Source organism: Globicephala melas, chromosome 11, assembly GCF_963455315.2.
Source record: "Globicephala melas chromosome 11, mGloMel1.2, whole genome shotgun sequence".
Taxonomy (NCBI): domain Eukaryota; kingdom Metazoa; phylum Chordata; class Mammalia; order Artiodactyla; family Delphinidae; genus Globicephala; species Globicephala melas.
In genome coordinates, this window is record NC_083324.2 from 102,652,587 (window position 1) to 102,667,304 (window position 14,718).

Consider the following 14,718-nt stretch of genomic DNA (forward strand, 5'->3'; position numbering starts at 1 on the left):
TCTTCATGAGCAAAGGGAAGGCCTAAGTTGAGGCTGAGCAAAGGGAAGGGCTGAATTCAGGCTGAGGGAGGGGCTGAATGGGGAGCCAGTTTGAGAGGCAAGAGAGTGGAGAAGTGGGGAGAGGAATGTCCGCGAGGAGGCTAGCCTGAGGGCAAGGGTCCCGGAAACAGGCTGGCGGGAAAGGTGAAGACAGCAGCAGCCTGGTGTCTGTGCACATCTACTGACAGTCCCTCTCACACTGAACCTGCAACATTTTGCAACACACCTAATATCATGGGCTTTGGTTTGGGGGTGTGGGATTCACACAAAAGGAATAAGTTCCACATTGGATCTGTGCAGAGGAGAGGGACAAGGACAGTTGTGGGAACCGAGAGCCAAGGGAGATTGTGAGCTCAGGGAGTGCAGAAAGGGGACCCAGCAGTGCCCAGGAGAGTCCCTGTGTCCCAAAGGGGACAATGGGCTTCCCACAGAATGTGGGATAAAGGGATGGAGCCATGAAACATCTCTCAGGGATAGGGAGACCTCAGCTGGCACGTGGCCCATCACATACATCAGTGTAGGAAATATCCTTTCATGTTCACTTATTATCCACAGAAAATAACTGCTGCTTTGGTCTTGCTATTTTTGCTTATACCTGCCCCATCTAACAAAAAGTCAGTTAGAAACAGATACTCCTAGGGAGTAACTGGTACTTTCATTATTTATGGCTTAGTTTCATGATATATGTGGTCTCCTTCCCTTTCTCTTTTTACTGATCTCACCAGTATGTGAAAATTGGTATGCGATGTAACTGCTTACTCAGTGATCAATTTTGTGCTTTCCCCTTCCTCAGAGACAAGTTCCCTTGTAGGCCAAAAAGAAATTCCCTCCTGCTCTCCTTCTTTTCCTGTGTTCCTGAAGTCTCTCCTCATCACCACCTCTGATGAGCCTCACCTCACCCAGCCCTGCCCTCCCAGGACAGCTCTGTGGTTGAGCTTCTCACACACCTCTGCTGACAGTCAGTGTGACATCTCCAACCTTTCCGCAAAGTTCTAAACCATTGACCAGGCCCCCACCCCTCCCCCTTCCACGCACACCCAAACCTGAATTATTCTGAGAACTGTTGATTCAGATTTCAAACTAGGCACATGAGTAGAGGAGAATAATGCTAAAGACAGTCAGGCTCAATTCTCAAAATTCGAAGGAAAACACCATTGAAGTCGGTTATTGTTGTTCTCACTTTACAGGTTAGGAGACTGAAGCTGCTTTCACCTAGGGGAGGGCCGGAAGAAGAGAGCGCTGAGAAGACCCCGCCAAGGCTCCCTGCTGGAGACCCTCGATGCGCCTCCCCTCCTCCCCCGCCCCAGCAGCCGCCGCTTGATCTCTTAGGCAGAGAACAGTCCTCGCCTGATGAAGAACACTGGAGGTTTCTTTAGAACTCAGCTTCTAAAGAAGTTCTTCTAAGAAGTCTTTCTTCTTCCTAGAGGACTCCCAGCAGAGTTCACACATAATGGCTACTCTGAAAAGGGCTCAGTGAATGGGCCAGGTCAACTGAGACTAGCCAGGCTGCTACCAGAGCGTGCTGGTAGATGTGGGTGCCTAGGAGACACAGGCAGGGAGGCCCTTCACCACCGCTGTGGAACCTGGGTTCAGGCTCCTCACCTGGGGGCAAACTAGCCCAAGGAAGATGTGGTCAGCCAGTCAGCTCATTCCCAGCCAGCCTTTGGGCTTCCATTAGGCACCTTGCTTAATGTCATTGGTACCTGATAGTGAGCAAAGCACAAAGCCACTTTGTGACCAGTGGAGCATGTCTGCACTTTTAAGTAATTTACAGGGATTTTAGGTCCAGAGACGGGGTGTATATAGTACAGGGAAGAAGTGACCAATTTGGTATCGGGGGCATTGTCTGAGTCCCCTACTTGCATGACCTTAAGCAAGTTGCCCTTCCTCTTTGATTGTGTTTTCAGATCTGTAAAAAGGGGACCAAGCTCTCCATCTCACGGAGTAACTGTGAGGATTACGTCAGGTCATAGAAAGCGTCTGGGAGCTTCAAAACATGCATTAAGTCATTTCATCTGTCAAGAACTGAAGCAACAGGGCTCAGACCTCAGGCCCCATCAGTGGCACAACTGGGAAGTTTGCCTTCAGCTTCCCTTTTCTGAAAATGTGTTCCCACTCAGTGGTTTCTTCTGCCCACCTCAAGCACCATGCTTCTGGATGTCTTGCTTTCTGCACTGGCTGTCCAGAAAACGTCAGTAGAAAGTGCTCCCATGTTCCACCAGAGTAGGAAGAGTCCTGCTTCTCAAGGTGGAGTGTCTTTCTGAGTAGGTGTGTCAGTCATTGGATAATCAAGGTATGTTTTCCCAGAGTACAATTTTTACTCCATGATAAATCATTTTAAGCATTGTTTTCATGTTTTAAAACACCTGGACACGTCAGGAAATAAAATGCAGAGCTCATTATAATTTTGAAAGATAAAAAAAAGAAACCTTGAAGAAATTTTCTCTCTTAAAACACACAGGCATTGTCAAATGAGTTTCCCAAGTTCTGAAGATGTTTAATTTCTGGTCCAACCTCCCTTATTTGCTCAGGAAGGAGACTGAGGCCCAGAGAAATGAGGGGAGTGCCCACCTCCTCTGTCTCCTCCCACGAGGAAGAGCCACATGAGTAGAGATCTGTCTGCTCCAGTGCATCCCCGTCACCTAGACGTGTGTCTGGTAACAACAGTTTGCACTCAATAAATATTTATCGAACAATTCAAGTAATTCTAAGGGGCAAGAGAACTAAGAAAGCCTCTGAGTTTCCGCAGGGGATATCCATATTAACTTAAGGGTGCTATGTGACACTTCCCAGGAGCAGGTCAGAAGGGGTTTCTGCCCCTGTAAAATAAGACGGGCCTTTTCCTTGGGTAAAACTGACCCAGTCATTTGTCTTATTCCCTAAGGACGCTTCTCAGAGCAGGAAATGCACTAAAATATTCACAGAGATCATTTCTCCCAGTGAGGTTATAATGAGCTTGTATCACTTACAAAATAAGAGTCAAGGACCTTATAGCACTTTTTGTGCATCGGCAAAAGCAAGTCCAGCCCAAATGGCGTGTTTACCTGTGTTTCTTTATTGTGAGCGAGGCCTCTATCTGCGTTTACCTGGTGGAAGGGTGCGGCCAGAGGCGTGCTGGCTGGTTCTGAGGGGCCCAGCCAGCCTGGTGACCGGCTGGCACACGGGGCTTTAAAGGTGTCCCCAGCCCTCCAAGATCTGGATAGCAAGAAAACCACTGTGACACACAGCGAAGTGGTGAGAGCTATACCAGCAATGTCCCCGCTCCACAGGGCAGCCCACGCACCTGCCCTTCCCTGCGGAGCTCTGCGTTCTCTGCAGATGCTTCTGTTCACTGGACTCAAGGTTACGTCTGTGCAGAGGAAGGAACAGAAGGCGGGCGGGTTTTTTAGGAAGATAACTGTCTTTGCTTAGGGTAAGGCCAGCCTAGCCGGCTTGGGGTGCAGGAACTGTTGGCTGCTTTGCAGAAGTGGTTCAGAGGGTCTTCGGAAAAGGGAAGAAGGCAGAGAAGGCACAGAGCAACACAGCAAGAGACTGAAGTTTGGAGCAAAAGGGGGGTCTGTGGGAAACTCCTGGACTGGGTTTACTGAGGGACTTCCAAAAATAGGGCTGTCTGAAAAAAAATAGTGCTTTCTACGATTTCATTTTCCACCCTGTCCCTCTAACCATCCCTAAAGGCTTCTGCACACATAAATGTCCTCTGTGGGAGATTTCAGGAGATGGGAACAGGAGCTGAGCGCCCAGGCAGCCACGGGGGTGAAGAGTGAGGGCGTCTCAGCAGAAGAAGGGACTTCTGCACACAGAACTTCCCAAAGAGTTCCTGGGCGGGAAAAATGCTGATTTTCCCCATTGTTGAAGGGTTGAGTCAAATTTTATTTAAATTTCAAAGGACAGTTGTGACTCTAGCTGATACTTGACTTCCATTTCCAGGTATATTCCTCAGCATAAGAAGAGTTTAAATTCTGTGGAAATTCTAGAACTTCCCTTTTATATTTAAACACGATTCCTTTGCTTCCATACCCTGGCATCCTTCAGAGGAGCCAGTAAATTTAAGCACTGGCTTAATTAAGCTTAGAATTTAAGTTTATTTTTCATTCTGTGCTCAGGGAACTACTTGGGTGAACAAGTATTTATTCCATATTTACCTTATGCTCATACCTATAGAAAAATAAACATCACTGTCCTTAATGATCCTGTAACCTAATTGAGGATATGGGATGAAACAAATGCGAGATTCGGCAACACTTATATAAGTGTCAAGTGCTAATTTGTGCAGGTTGGGGAGATGCTAAGCAGGCTAGGGTCTAAGGAAGGAAAGATCCTGGTAGACTTGAGGGACCTGGGAAATTTCAGTGAGGCGGTGGGACTTGAGGAAGTTTCAGGATTGACTGTTGGTGGAGAGATCCTTGGAGACCAGGACTTCTCAGCCTCAGATCTGTCGACGTTTGGGGCCTGAAGGTTCTGTGCTGTGGGGTCGTCCTGTGCGCTGTAGGGTATGAAGCAGCACCCCTGCCCTCTACCCTTTAGATGCCAGCAGCTCCCATTCCGCAGTTGTGACAACCAAAAATGCCTCCAGGCACTGCTACGTGTGCCCTGGGGCACAACTGTCCCAGCCAAGAACCACATGTTGAGTAAAGGGAACAGCATACGAGCTGGAGGGAGGAAGAAAGTTGATGGGTGGAGGTGAGACCTTGTGTAGATATCCCCATAGGCTTCTGGCCAGACCGCACAGCAAACGTGGCCTCACCGTCCCAGAAGACAGTATGTGGCACTGCTGGTGGCTGTTCTGCTCAGAAAGCTGCTGTAGAATGCTGGTCACTTCTGAGCATGACACACTTCTCTCTGGTATCAACAGCCCGATTATACCCTGGGGAGTAGGAAATACATACGGATGGGCAGAAGCATAGCCAGTTAGTAAAGCGCCACGAGTGCCAAGCCACAGAGGTTCTGCTCTGCTTGATAGCACTTTTCTGATATAGATTCTTGACATACTTTGGGAAGATTAATTTGACGGTAACATTCTCAGTTGGGCGCAAGGATGAAGCAGGGCTTTCTAACCTGGAGATTATGGATAGGCTTCAGGAGGCCTATGAGTCCCTAAATAAACCCATCATTTTGTGGGTTTATTCATCTTTTGGAGGAGGGATTCCATAGCTTACATCAGACCCCCACAAAGTTGAGAACTCTTGGGTTCAGCTGGGGTCAAAACATGAAACAAGGACATCAGTGAGTATTCTAGTGGAATAATCCCTCCCTCCCTCCCTTTCTAGAAGCAGATAACCCTTCCACATGAGCACCCAGATGCCCAGGAGCTGCGGGAAGGATGGAGCTCAGGTTAGAGACATTTCATGAAGTGAAATATAGTGAATCCAGAGGCTCAGAGAATAATGGAAAATCCTGGAGGTGGCATCTGAGCCCTGCCTTGCCCGTAGACATTGCTGGTCAGAAAACATAGGAGGAAAGGGGGAGTCTGGACTTGCTGGTGGCTGAGGAAATGAGAGAGAAACACAAATGTAAAAGAGCTGCAGAGAAGGTAGCCTCTCATCAGTACAATGACCTAGTGGCTAATCGCACAGGAGAGAGGAAGGCTCAGGGGGCAACGAGTGAGAGATTATGCCAGAGGTCCAAGCCAGGAAGACTGGAGACTGGAGGCAGTAGTGAGTGCGTTTCGAGTGGGAAGACCGAGTTTTGTGTTTAGACACATTGAATTTGAGGCAATGAGAGGGTGTTCTATTTCAGAAAATTCCTTCAGGGCAACGGGGGATACATGACCAATGCTGGGCAGGTGGCAGGAGGAGAGGTGGGCAGTGAGGGCCACACCACTGCTTCCTCCGGGTGCTTGTTTTCATGGGCTTTGCAGAACACAGAGATGTTTTGTGGATGAAAACAACAATCTCACAACATCAACATTGAACTTCTGACTCTAGACTTGAATGTTTATTAGCCCCTTCTTCCTGGAGTGGTGACTGGACGGGGTGTCAGGGCTTTCGGGTGGGGGTGGGGCTAGTACCCGGTCTGTCTGAAACAACTTCTGGGGCAAGCCCCAAACTGTGTTAACAGTCAGGCCGTTGAAGCCAGGAGGTGGTGGAGCTGTGAAAGCCTTTCCGGGACTGCGCTTCCTCCCATCGGGTTCAAGTTTGGCCACTCCTGCGACTGCCTGGTGAGAGACGGCATCACGGGGTCTGGGCTCTGACAACAACTAAATCAGAGGTGTTCCCCAATGGCCAGTCCGTTGTAAGTGCTGTTCATCTGGTCAGTCTCCAGCTGGGTCAAGCAGCATGTGCTAGGCACACAGTGGGTGACAGGTATTGTGCCCCCTGTGGAAGATACACAGAGGTAAGGCCACCCTCAGGAAACTCACAGCAGTTGCAGAGGAGTCCATGGCAGAGGTGACCACCAAGAGTGCCAGGTGGCTGGGCAGGGAAGGCTTTCAGCGGATGTGACCAGAAGCTTGAGGCTGTTAGAGAGATCAAGGGAGTAGTAAAGAAGGTCAATTCAGACAGAAGGAACTTCAAGAGTCACATATGCTTTGAAAACAAGAGACAGCTTAGCAGTAGAGATGAAGGAGGAAGGGAGATGTGATGCATATCAGGGAAGAGTTACAAAGCAAACATTCACGTAAGAAGGAGTGATATCCAAAAGGCTCCACAACTGGTAAGCAAGGGAACTAACCATCAGAATCGTGGTCCAATCAGAAGGATGAGGGCTATGGACATGGAGAAGAACTCTTCCAGAGCTCACTCGGGGATGTAGCCAGGGAGGCGCAGAAAACAGAATGGACGCTGTTCACCTCGAATACTTCAAATTTAAATAATGTTTGAACTGATAGTTTCTGTTGCAGAGTGTACATTCAATCAATATTTGTTTAATTAACGTGAAATTATGGAAATATGCTTATATATTGGCTGAATTTTATTTTTATGGGTTGGTTTGTCAATTCAGAACCTACTTGGAAAGGTAGGCGGAGCCCAAGGGGACAAAGACATGGGTGGGCAGGGAGCCTTGGGCAAGTGACTTAACCTCCCTGTCCCATGGTTTCCTCATTTGTATAGGGGAATAACAAAATCCACCCTAAGGCTGTTGTGAGAATTAGACACGTGTGTAAAGCCTCATCAGAGAGAAGGTGCCCCAGAATAATAATAAAAACATTAAATTTGATTTAATTTGTATCTTTCTGTTAGACCTTTCATATCAATTTCAATTCACCCAGGGACACATACAAAAAAGCAAACACAAAATTTGGTTCATTAGGTACGTCATACCTCAAGGTCTCCTGTACCTGATAACACACACGGAGAACGGTGCTGAGGGAAAGGGCAGAGTGTGTGAGCCACACCAGCTGCCAGGCCTTCCGATTCTTCAGAAGGAACTGCACATCCAGCTTCATATGTGGCAACTCATTCTCATTTTTTTAGTGGGTAGGGTGAGTGCAGGTAAAGCCCCTCCCTGGGGCTGCAGCATGTTCACTGACATCTGGAAGATTCCTCCCAGATGTATTAGAATGTAAATACGTACATGAAATAAAGGCGCATTCTCTTTCTCCACTGCATGCTTACTAATGCACTATATGGCTGTAGCATGATTTATCTTGCTATTTCCTGTTGGTGGAAGACTAAGTTGTTCTCAATTTTCGCTAGTGTGTAGCCGCAGTAACTATGTCTGTACATGCTTTTGCAAACTCTTGTGAGTGTATCCATGCAGTAAATTCCTAAAGCATGGATTGCTGAGTGAAGGCATGTGCATAGTCCACATTGTGACAGATATCCCTAGTTGTCCTCTAGAACGTGGCACACATTCACACTCGTATGAATAACTATGAGGGCTGGTGACTCTCAAAACTTGCTGTCCGTGAGAGTCACCGGGAGCTTGTTAGGAAAAGCTCACAGGCCCAACCCCACCTGCCCAGGGATTGGATCGTTAGGTCTGAGGTGGGCTCCATACATATTTTTGTCAGTTTTTTTTCAATTTCCACACAGTTAAGTTTGAGTCTTGGGGAGGTGGCATGTACAGTTCTATGAATTGTACACAGGTAGTAGATTTGTGTGACCAGCACAACTGGGTTACAGAAGCGTTCCAACACCCCAGCAAGCTCCCTCATGCTATGGAGCTGTACTCACAGCCTCCCCACTGCAAACCCCTGCTGAGCACTAGTCTTTTCTCTGCCACTATCAATTTTTTTCCTTTTGAGTCTGGAATCACACAGTATGTAACCTTTTGAGACTGTCTTCTTTCATTTGGAGTAATGCCATTGAGACTCACCCAAGTTGTTGCCTATCGATAGCTCGTTCCTTTTCATTGCTGAGTAGTGTTCCCTAGTAGTGTCCCCTGACACAGTTTGTCAGCTCAGCACTCGAAGGAAATCTGGGTTGTTTCCAGGTTTCGGTGATTTGCCTTTTAATAAACCCATCAAATGATTCTCATGCAGACGGTCCTCAGATCATGCTTAGAAAACAATGCCCTACGTTCTCCACAAAAGTGGATATTAGCAATCTTTTTAATTTTTGCTCACCTAATAACTGGAAATGCTATCTTTTTTTTTTTTTTTTTTTTTTTTTTTTGCGGTACGCGGGCCTCTCACTGTTGTGTCCTCTCCCGTGGCGGAGCACAGGCTCCGGACGCGCAGGCTCAGCGGCCATGGCTCACGGGCACAGCCGCTCCGCGGCATGTGGGATCCTCCCGGACCGGGGCACGAACCCGTGTCCCCTGCATCGGTAGGCAGGCTCTCAACCACTGCGCCACCAGGGAAGCCCGGAAATGCTATCTTGTCAGATATGTGTATTCCTGATCTTCAGGGGCTTGAAAATCTTTTAAAATACTTATTAGCCATTTATAATTCTTATGTGAATTGGCTACTCATATCCTTTGTCATTTAAAAAAATTGAGTTGTTTTTGTTTTTCATATTGACTTTTAGGAGCTTCTTCTGTTAAGGATTTTAGCCTTTGTTGATTTTTTTTTTTTTTTTGCAGTCTGCCATTTTTCTGCTGTGTTTGATCTGTTGAGGAATAATCAGTGACTGGAATTCCTATAGTTCCTAGAACCATGACGCTCAGATGGGATTCCAACAAAGGATTGGGAATAGCATGATCTATCTGGATGACTAATGGATCATTTTGAAACATACTACTTCAGTCTTCCTTGCTATTGAATTATCTACTTTCTCCTGCTAGTCTGACAAGCTATTTAACAATGAACTAAATCTAAAAAGCAGAACTTACTTTCAGCTGTATTCATTTTGGTTCTATGTATTACACAGTCCTTTACCTTTGGTTATTACAGCTGTTTTCCTGTGGTGGGTGTAGCTGAAGATCATTTTCATTGTTTATGAATCTGAAAATCGAGACATTCAAAAGCCATGTATAGACATATTCTAACATTAGACTGGACTGGAAGATTTATCCTATTGAGTCACACTTTTTTTAAAAAACAGAACTCTAATCAGCTGTTAAAATAACTTTCAGCCTGGGAGAAATAATTCTCATTTATCTAGCACATCAGTGCATTTTGCAAATAATGGAACATTCTTTCAATTCATGAAAAATAATGAATTCTTTTAAATTTTAATGCATTTTTTGGCATTCTTTCTAAAGTGCATTGAATATTCTTTTGTTTCTCAGAGGGAACTAAACACAGTTTAATTGTTTTTCCTATGGCTTGAGAGATTTTCTAGTAGGAACATTCATTTTAGCAGGTCTCTTACCTAAATGAGTTCACCTCTGGCTGCTGGTACATTTTCTCTTTCTCATGCCACCACCAGTTGACACTGAGTATTCTGGATACTTCTCCTCTCCCTTCCTTATTAGCTGTTGCTTCCCTAGAAATTCCTGCTACATGGGGTGCTGGGGTTCCCAGTGGCTCCAGATGCCACTCTGTGCCTGGCTTTCTGGCCTCCAGCCCCTGAGTTTGGACATTCTGGGAATAGGCAGTGGGGACCTAGATCCCCATCCCTAGGCTAGGGTGACTCTTCCTCTTTCAGTGGCTGCTTTTCTTTGGGAAAGGATATCTACCTCCATTCATTGTTTCATGTGCTCAGAATACATTTACTGTCTACCATGTGCCATTCAGTAGGTGCTGGGGATACAAGGGGGTCTGACCCTGCCCTCAGTGGTTTCGTAAAGAATAGATGCAGCAAATTGAGGAGAATGTCCTTAACCTGTTCTGGTGACAAATCAGCTCTCTTCTGGCCTTACTGAGGCAAGTACTAACCCTCACTGCATCCTTTCATATGAAACATTCCCAATCCATATTTCTACCTGTTTTGGATTCCAGTGGTCTGTGTGGGAAATCAAGCAAAAGCACTGGTCCTAAGGGCGATTCAATCTCCACCAAATGGGCCTGGGCTCTGGACCAGACCAGTGGTTTGGGGAGAGTTGCAAACTATGGGCTTATTTTAGTATTACCATATGGCTTTCACGTGTTTAAAAAAAAGCAAAACAAAACAGTGGCTCTAGAATTGTTTTCTGTTATGTTTACTGCAATTTATAAATATTGCAGTTGTATTATGGAGGTCATTTACTCTTAGGGGCTGATCTGAAAATAGAATTTTTATTTATACCATCATATCTAAAAGAAATTACTCAGTGTTCCCAACATCTAGCTTACTGTTATATATAGAATATCACATTAGAAAATCAGGTAACATTTGAAGTGTGTTGTACTTTGTTTGAGGAGCCATGAAATTGTAAGCCTGGTTGCTTGAATAGTAAAATGTCTTAAGACTATTCTGCCTTTTGAGTTCCTGTGCCTGACATTACAAAATAGTTTATATAATTCTTCACTTTCAGCTGTCTCTTTTTTAAATGCAGAGACTCCATCTCTGGCAGCATTATTTCTGCTTGAAATATCTTCTGTTAACTAGTTTTTGTCCAGTAAGCAGGAGTGTTATGCTTCTTTCAACCGGACGAAGGTGGAGCTCACTTACGTAGGGTGCATAAACCCTGTTGCATCTGTTTTTCTGTTTAGAGAGCTTTTGTTATTTACCCCTAAATTTGCAACTAAATTTCAGATAGTTGAAACTGAAACCTAAATCCCTGAAGGTTTTATTTATTTATTTTTTTAGGAGGTGGTTCCGATTCATTTTATTAACAGTTTCCAACTTATATTTGAATGGATATAAGTTGTCTGTGTGATGTCACTCCATTTAAAAAATTTTTAAACTTTCTCTTTTTTAATAGATTAACTTTAGGTGTTGCTTTATGACTCTCTACCTGAAGGCAGAGAAAGATACTCCTCCCCTCTTGGACTAGGAGGGTGTAGAGTTCACCTTCTGAGTGTATTTTGCCTTCTTCTCGAATCATATCACCTTTTATCCTAACCAAGTTGTAAATTCTCTTTAAGCAAGAATTCATGGTACCTGCCACATTCAGCCCTTAATAAACTTCTACCGAGGTGAACAAAAAGCAAGTATCTCTAGATTGTTGCCCGATAGTGCCTGATAATGTGGGTTCCTTGAAGGGCAGCCCTAAGGGATATGCCAAGATTGTAATGGGAGTCCTGTATGGGTTTCAACTTTTAAAAAGCCCAGTAGGAGCCTGACTTCAAGTTACTATGCCTGTCGTAAAATGACCCCAAAGCTTACTTTCTTTGCTTTCGCCTAGGACCCTTTATCAATTTTTCTCTATCTGAGAAAGGAAGCAAACTGGCAGCTACAGAATGGCACAGACCCACAGTCTACAAGGGAGGAGTGTGCCTGCTTGGGCACCTGAGGTGAGTGGGTGACAGCATCGTCACAGATGGGCTGAATCACATTACCAAAGGGCTGAATGTGGTTGGCCTGTGCTGGACACCTGACAGAAGGGACACACATGTGTGGCCCTAATGAGCAAATGCAGGTGGCTTGGAAGACAAATCCTGCCATGCTGGAAGTCCCTGGCCAGGAGGGGAGGGGCTGCAAGGATTGTGCCAAATCTCCGTTGTTGTTGATGTACTTAGTGAGCAACCTGAGGGGTTTTACAAGGAGTAGAGCGAAATCAAAGGAGTGTTCATTACCTTGTTCCTCTCATGACTGAGAGGAAACTGCCTAAACTGAAGGCTGATGTTTGGGGTGTGTGACACCCGGGTACATGACTTCAATAAAGCACTCAAACTGAACTACAGCATCAACAAATCAGTACCGTGTCATCCTATCCATCCATCCACCCATCCAGACACTCATCCATCCATCTGCCCATCCATCCATCCAGCCACCCATCCAGCCACTCATCCATCCACTCATCCATCCATCCATCCATTCTTCCATCCATCCATCCATTCTTCCATCCATCCATCTATCTATCCATCCATCCATCTATCCATCCACCCATCCACCCACCCATCTACCCATCCATCCACCCATCCAACCACTCATCCATCCACTCATCCATCCATCTGCCCATCCATCTATCCATCCATCCTACACAGTTTTAATTTCTTACCCATCAGATGCCAGCACTTTGTTTGATGCTTGGAATACAGAGGTGAAAAAAACAGATGTGGTCCAGCCTCTGCTCCTATGGAGTGGGTCTTACATTCACATGGAGAAACTGAGACAGAGAATAGAATCTACTCTATACACCAAGTGATGCCTGAGGACCTCACAGAGGAGTAGAACTGGTCTGACTCAACCCCAGCAGCTCATGGTTGTAAGAGGCTAAATATACCTGTGTCCCCTGGACTTGGGCCAAAGCACTCCCTCCCCCAGAGGCCTCTCCTCCAGAAGGAAGTCATATGACCATTTCCTACAATGAATTCATCACTATCAACCAACCCACACCCAGGACATGATTTTTACATGTGATCACAAACTTAAAGGGTAGAATTCAAAATGTCTTGGTTTATTACAATTTATGTGGCTTGGGATTTTTTCAAGATCTTAACAGGCATAGACACAGACACTGCAGAGTGTTGTGGTCTGGAAAACACAAGCAGTTGACCCAGAGGAAAAAGGCCAAATACTCTCAGTGTCAGTTACTGACATTGAGCAAGTCATCTGCGTGCCCCCACAGCTACAGCAGGTAACTTATGGGGAACACCTCTCTTTTCAGGTATTTTAATTTCAGGATTCTTTGTGTGGTACATGATTTTCCAGCACAGTTCTGAGTTTTGTCACTGGAAAAGGTTTGTGTTCTTCATTCTGAGGCCACCCTACAGGATGGATGAGCTGGGCCACCAAGTGTGTTTCTGGATTCCACTGTAGGAGCCCAAGTTCTTAACGAATTGCCTGCTTCATAGCTTTCCTCTGTCCTAGAACCAGAGGATGGCCTTCAATGAAGAGGCAAGAGGAGCCTTCTAGTAAAATGGAAAAATGTTAATTATATAATGTTAAGTGACAAAAAACTGGTTACAAACATAGTATATACAGTCTGATATGATTTTATATGAATAGAATACTACAAAGACATATACCAAAATGTTGAAAGTTGGTATATCTTCTTCGTGAAGTTTTATAGTTTATGTTTTATTCCTAGGTCTATGATCCATTCTGGGTTAGCTTTGGCATTGGGTATGAGATATGGGTCGAGGCTCATCTTTTTGTATATGGATGGAAATTATCCCAACACTGTGTGCTGAAAAGACTCTTCTTTCTCCATCAACTGTTTATGCACCTTTGTCAATTGTCAGCTGACTATATTTGTATAGTTCTATTTCTGGATGGACTCTCTATTCTAATCCATTGATCTACTTATCTATCTTTAGATCAACACCACACTATCTTAATTACTGTAGCTTTATAGGAATTCTTGGAATCAGATAGTGGGAGTCCTCCATCTTTATTGTTCTCATCTATTTATTTTAGTTTTGCTAAATTATTTCAGATATTAGGTATTTACAGACATCATGACCTTTCTTATATTTTATTATGTAATGACATCACAAGCTACTATAACCCTTAACAACGTTAATTCCTCTAGTTCTTGGTTCCACCTTCATATTTTCTAGGAGCTATTGCCTTTTAGTCCTTTTTGTTTCTTTCTCCCATTAAGATCCCTACCTCCCTTCTAGAAGAAAACAGTGCTACAAAGCAGTCACCTGCCATTACCCATCACAACTCTTCTCATCACATGATACTGCATCCCAGAAAGCCTCAGCTAAGCATCTACCCCAGAGAGTACAGAAGGAGAGTGTGATTTCTGATACATACGCGTCTTAATTCCACCACAACAGAGTAACTGGGCCATCCCAGAAATCCTCAGCTAAGCATCTACCCCAGAGAGTACGGAAGGAGAGTGTGATTTCTGGTAACATACGCGTCTTAATTCCACCACAACAGAGTAACTGGGCCACCTTCTCGTTGCTGATATTTTGTTCTTGCATGAAATTCAATGCATTAATTCTTTAGCAATCAAATCCCAGTTTTATCTCTGAACTGCTTTGTGGTCCTAAACACACTCTTTCAACATCCAAATAAACTTCTTAAGAGAATTGTACTTCCCTTGAATCCTGGCTTCAGATTAATAACCACAAAATGTACCTCATAGATGTCAAATGACAAATACCCATTAATGTGACTGTGGTTTCAGAAAAAAAAAAAAAAGCAACAGTGTAATTAATCACAGTCTATTTCTGGCATCACGGTAAGTCACATAGGACAAGTACATAGAACTAGGTCCTTAAAAAAGGTCAAGAAAAACCACATATCCAGAATAAAAGAATGATCAGAAGTGTGCTGAATCATGTTGCAGTTAAAAGAGGGACTGGGGAAAATT

The 14,718-nt window shown here is 44.8% G+C and overlaps 1 long non-coding RNA gene across 3 annotated transcripts in view; it reads left to right on the forward strand.

The window, feature by feature from the left end:
* The window catches only part of LOC115866243 (uncharacterized), a 92,188-nt gene extending 80,205 nt beyond the window's left edge, over window positions 1–11,983 (forward strand). The window contains exons 3-4 of one of the 3 annotated variants that reach the window (XR_009565798.1): window positions 1,227–2,332; window positions 11,632–11,983. This is a non-coding gene — a long non-coding RNA (uncharacterized lncRNA). Of the gene's footprint in view, window positions 1–1,226; window positions 6,044–9,003; window positions 9,548–11,631 lie in introns of those variants that run through there. The other 2 variants (XR_009565797.1, XR_004044603.2) reach the window with 2 other exon arrangements.
* Window positions 11,984–14,718: the final 2,735 nt, after the last annotated feature.